This window comes from Prosopis cineraria, unplaced genomic scaffold, assembly GCF_029017545.1.
Source record: "Prosopis cineraria cultivar Desert tree isolate PC_DT_omini unplaced genomic scaffold, ASM2901754v1 PC8, whole genome shotgun sequence".
In the NCBI taxonomy this organism is placed as follows: domain Eukaryota; kingdom Viridiplantae; phylum Streptophyta; class Magnoliopsida; order Fabales; family Fabaceae; genus Prosopis; species Prosopis cineraria.
This window is the reverse complement of record NW_026555339.1, coordinates 15,169,576-15,175,510: the sequence shown is the minus strand read 5'-3', so window position 1 is coordinate 15,175,510 and position 5,935 is coordinate 15,169,576. Positions and strand designations below refer to the sequence as shown.

Sequence of the window (5,935 nt, the reverse complement as noted above, 5' to 3'; positions counted from 1 at the left end):
AGCCTTCAAAATTAGCACCAATTTAACCACATTTCGATACAAGCATTCAGATGAAGCAATGAATGATACATGTAGCAGTTTTTTAGGGACTACAAGCACAAGTATAATAAAAACTAATCCCCCTAAAAATATATTTTTGCACATTTAGATTATGAATCAAATCATATAATAGTCATTGCTTAAGAAGCATAATCAAATCCAAAACCACAACCATCTATTGAAAATAAAAACACTATCATTTGTCTAAGAAGCCACATTGGATTTTGATAGATAGCACTAAAGCTATGCATGTAAGGAATATTATTCCAGCCCTACACGTCAATTTCAAGCCTTGAAAATAAACCTTAATATACCCACATTTTCGAACAAGCTTTCAGATGACGCAATAAATGATACATGTTATTTTCCTGGGGGACTACAGGCAGCAGCAGAAGCACAGATAGTATGAGCCAGAAAATATACTAATCCCCCTAAAATTATATTTTTGCACATTTAAATTAGGTATCAAATCATATAATAGTCATTGAGCCTTACAATAGTGCATTAAGAAGCATAGTCAAACTAAAAACCACAACCACCTATTGAAAATAAAAATATTGTCATTTGTCTAAGAAGCCACATATCAGAAATTTACCCACATTTCCATGCAAGCTTTCAGATGATGCAATCAATGAATACCCACATGAATTTTTGGGCAGGCTACAAGCAGTAGCATAGTAGCTGATAATCTAAGTTGAAAGGAAATATAGTTCTTCTCATTTAGATTAGACATCAAATCATATAATCATAATTAAGCCTTGAATATGTGCATTAAAAAACATGATCAAATCCCAAAGTAAAGCCATCTGCATAAAATTAAAGTACCGTCATTTCGATAACAAGGCATATCTGATTTTGTTAGATAGCTCTCAAGCAATGCATGTAAGGAATATTACTGTAGCTTTGAATGTCAATTTAAAGCCTTCATAATTAGCCTCAATTTACCCACATTTCGATGCAAGCATTCAGATGTAGCAATGGATGACACGTGTATTTCTGCATTTTTAGATTAGGAATCAAATTATATAATTGTGATTGAGCCTTGTATGAGTCCAGTAAAAAGCATGATCAAATCCCAAAGCAAAACCATCTATTAAAAATCAAAACGCTGTCATTTTTCTAAGAAGCCACACATCCGATTTTCATAGATATCACTCAAATCCAAGCAAGTAAGGAATATTATTGCTTAGAAAATTTATACTCAAATTGGAATTTGTAACAAACGGACAGAATATAAATTCTAAAAGGAAAGGAATTGAAAAATTCCGCTGTCACAACTAACATTGTGTTTCTTTTGCTTTCGAGACTTTTCTTCCTCACTGTTTTCCCATTTCAATTTTTATTTTTTGAAAAAACGTTGGTTATTGAACAGGTACAGAAATATAAGCATTTAGCTCACAGCAGAAGTTATAGAAAACTGGATTTAAATCAAAGGGCAAACAATTTGGTAGTACTCCCCAAGCACTTCCAGAATTACTAATACTGATGAAGTGAAATGATTGGTCTCCGATCTTTTTTCATTCATACTGCTTTCTGACTTTTCTCTCCAGCTGAAATAGTTGATAACTTCTTGTATGCTCTGCTAAAAAGGATGGCTCATAGGAAGTAGCACAATTCAGTGAAGGTTGATATCTAAAAGTAACAAACTGAGACAAAAAATAAGGTTACTGCAATACCTTAAAAGCAAATTCATAATAACCACCAATAATCACCTACAGATAGACATTCAAAATAATGAATGGAGTTAAAAAAAAAATCGAACAAAAATAGTAAATATGAAGAAATTTAACTCACCCCTGAGTTTCTCTGTTCACTCTAAAAAACCAAGCTATTTATATCCCTGATTATTACAGTAACCACTAAACAAGTTTCAATTACTTTCAAAATAAAGAAAATATACCAAGGTGACATTCCAGGCCTCTTTCAAAGTTTGACCATGGTGAAATAGAAATGAATAAACGCAAAACAGAATTAAAACCAGACACTGATGCAAAAGTCAAGAAAGGCACAACAAATAGGAAAAAAAATTATAAAAACACATAAATAAAATAATATAAAAGAGCGGCAATGCATAAATCTGAAACGGGCCTTGTTAACTCAAAGATCCACATCAGTTAGAAGATGTACCAAATTGATCAGTAATTATCATAACAGTCACCTCGAGCTGATTCACCTTTATGTACTCCCAGATAAGCCTCAAAGAAGCATTGTACTAATTCCCCTCCACTAATGGCAAAAAAGTTAGCGAAGACAATTCAGTACGAAATAAATTACCAATGTGTACCTTTAGTGCACATAAGTAGCGTATTGATTCCCTTTGTGTTCTGACTGACCTTTATTTACTCCAACATATATTGACCTTTATGTACTGATTCCCTTCCAGTATTGCCAAAGATGTTAGCATGCGTATCCGTGATGGTCATGGGCAGGATCGAGCCAACTAGGATAATTGGGCCAGTGAACAACCTTACTTCCACATTTCAGCCCCACCTCTAAGGTAGCCATATTACTGCTCTTCAATTCCTTTAGAATTTTAATTCTTTGCAGCATAATCCATCGAACGTCATGAATAACCTCCTCACCATCTATATCTGCATGGAGGACTCAAAACACAACATCCAAATCTAAGCTGATGAAGAGAAGGACCCTATCAATCAAAGTCAATTTCAAAGATTTATACATGATAAATGATAAATCTGTTAAAAGCACAAGACTTAATATAGCCACAACTGCACAACTATATGATATGTGGGTGGAACTAATACCAATACTCACTTCATCCTTGATGAAAAGCAATTTTAAGAGATTTTAGGCCTTGCAGTTCTGGTAGAGGAATGTCCAATACTTCATAATATAAAATATCAGAAGTCTAGAAACAAAATCAAAAGGCAAGAATTTAGCATATCAAAGCCTGAGAACAAAAACAAAGAGTTAGTCGAAACAAAAATAAGAGGGCAGGGTAAGATACATAAGTAAGCAATGCCACAAAAAAAGGGGAGGGGGAAAAAAGAGAAGGAAAAAAGAAAATATTGATAGCATACGCAAAATGCGTAAAGAAATATTATCAAAGAAACAAAAAGGGGGGGGGGGGGAGTAGAGAAACAGCAAGTCACCAATCCATATAAAAAAAAAAAAAAAACTGTACCTGGTTGACATCAATGTGGGCCTCTTGTTGACGATTTCGCACATAACATGATGTTCAAATATAATTTCCTGAATGTACATCACAAACATAAGCAATATTTCTCTCTCTTGGCGCTTTGATACTGCGCACATTAGGACATTATGCCAGAGATGAAAGGGAATTTGACTAGCCTCAAAAGAGTTCAATTGCTTCTTCAGGAGGAAATCCAGACATCTCATTTAGTTTGGTTAATATATCCACAGGCTTCCCAAACCTCTTCACAAAAGGTCTCCCGACACATCCGAGGAAACCAAAATAGGAAACTTCAAGTAATTGACTATTATGTAAACTGAAACAAAAAAGGGAGAGAAAGTAAAGCTCTTCTTTTGCGAGGTGATAAAGTTTAAAGAATTGAAAGGACTCGTCCTTAGACCTCGCCGGCAGAGGAATAGGGCGCAAATCTAATTCATTGCGCAAGTCATAACAAACAAACAAGTCAATCTCAGTTAGAAGTCATAAAGGTGAAAATTTCATACCCAAGAAATTCTCGCGGCTGAAACATTACACGTGTTCGATTGGCTGCACCTGAGCCATCGTGTGCTCCTTCCTCTTCTCCCCTCGATGTTGGCGTAAAGACATGGGCTTTGGGGTTTGCAGGGCGCGCGAAAATCACAAGTTTTTAATGGTGGTGCCTGTTGTTGTCGGTGCCCTGAATCAGTTCTAAATAGAAAGTAGAAACAGAGGGTCGCGTGAAAATCACATCTTTTTGGCGGTCCTGACATTTTGTTTTTCTAATATACGGCGGTTCTGGTGTTTTTTATAAGCAGCTGGTATTTTTTTTTTTTCTGTTTTTTTTCACTTATTTTAACTACGATCTAATAAATAGATGGTCGCGTGAAAATCACAATTTTCTGGCGGTTCAGATATATTTTTAACATATGTAAGGCAGTTCTGGCTTTTTTTTTTTTTCATCAGCGCAGCTGGCATTTTCTTTTCTTTTTCCAAGGCAAAAATATTTTTTTTTTCAATTTTCAACTTAATTCCAAATCAAAATCTGGCCAAAACATAAATTTTCAATTCACATCTCTTAAAGCAATATTTTCGTTGAATAATGAAAGTAGTATTCTTCCCTTTTAAAAATTAAATGCTCATCTTAAAAAAAAAGACTTTAAAATAATATTCAAAATAATAAAATTTCACAGTATTGAATAGTGTTATCTTTAAAAATATATTAATTATTTATTTAAAAAACTATGATCCATATTATGAAGGCAGAGTGTTGCTTGAATAGTATCGGTGAGATAACATTTTACTTATTCTCCAAAGTATCTTCACGGTTAATATCGACGAGATTAATCACTCAAAAATTTAAATACAATTTAAAGGGTCATACTCTTTTAAATGTTGCTTTTCGTACAGAGAATCAAACTTTGGGAATATATTTGTATATATAAACAAATTATACTTTTTTTTGTCACATTTTTTAATCTTAAACCTTTTTTGTTTATAAAATATTATTTTCTGCCTGAATGGGAGACAATAGTATTGAAACCAGTTTATTTTCTTCGTTGGTGCAATTGAAAGGGAAAATTATCATTTCATAATTCAGGAGATTTTATTGTCATTTTTTCAAAAATACATGTGTATATACCTGTACATATGCACATGTGCGCGCGCGCACATTACTTACTATAAGCCAAGCCCCGCACATTATCGACATCGGGTAGTGGAGGCTTCCAGTGCTCATGGTCATTTGGTCAAAATGAAAAAAAAAAAACCAAAAACAAAAGCAAAAACAAAAGTGTTCATGTTCACATGTGGCTAACATGTATTGAAAAGAAGAATTTGGTAATTGAGTGGATAAGATAATTTAATATAATTTTTTGTTAAGAATTTATTTGGATGAGATTTTTTTATTCATTTTCATTTCTATCACATAAAAAAGACAGCTCTTCTTTCTAATAGCTTATTTGCTGGGTACTAACAACTCACGGCTCATCTTCCTAAGCATGCGGCAGATTATAACTAGAGTTTCACTGTGATGGATGTTGCAGTTATGAGTATTTTGCTACATATTGTTTAATTTTTATGCAAATAATTAAGTAGTTTTCTTTTTTGGTGGTCAAAAGTTGAATAGTGTCTTTAATGTCCTCCTCCTTGCATGAAAATTGATTATCATTGCCAACAATTGCCCGCCACTCCGAAAGTCAGAAATAGAGTATTATGCCATGTTGGCAAAAGTTGGAGTTCACCATTACATTGGAAGTAAGTTCTTGATTGCAAAACTTTTATCTCCTAATTGTCAGTGAACTGTTATGTGTTTTGAAGGTGTTTCCATTTGCTTGTTTGGTTGACCTTGGTCTATTTTTTTTATATTTGGCAAAAAGATTGACCTTTTCTGTACTTCTGGGATGTAGAGATCATTGGAGAGTATGTAGAACCATTTACAATATATATGTGTGAAGGTTAATAACAACATTGCTAGCTATTGAACCCTTACTCCAATTTCACTTGATTGTACTCAAGGTTCATACGACCATGCTTGAGCATGCTAGCTTGAAAATAGCTGGCTGTTCTTTTTTTCTGTTACTCCAGGGGACAATTGAATTTTTTTTTTCCACGTGCCCTAATGAATCCTGATGCTCTTGTACGGTGATGCTAAAAGACTGATTTATTTAAATGCACTAACGTGTGAGCTGAGAGCAGATTTACATTGTCTAGATTAACTATTCAGGGTTCTAATTAAAAGGATGCAGACTCAGTTTTAGATAT

General features: G+C 33.8%; 1 long non-coding RNA gene across 11 annotated transcripts; it reads right to left on the bottom strand.

Moving 5' to 3' along the window:
• Positions 1–1,190: 1,190 nt before the first annotated feature.
• Positions 1,191–3,257, bottom strand: LOC129318989 (uncharacterized). Of its 11 annotated transcripts, none has more exons than XR_008595378.1 (3): positions 3,185–3,257; positions 2,815–2,950; positions 1,191–2,642 (listed from the first exon to the last, which is right to left on the bottom strand). It is a non-coding gene; the product is annotated as an uncharacterized LOC129318989 (long non-coding RNA). The 11 variants fall into 11 exon arrangements; XR_008595382.1 differs by having other exon boundaries at positions 1,191–2,630; positions 2,805–2,908; XR_008595379.1 differs by having other exon boundaries at positions 1,191–2,686; positions 2,815–2,908.
• Positions 3,258–5,935: the final 2,678 nt, after the last annotated feature.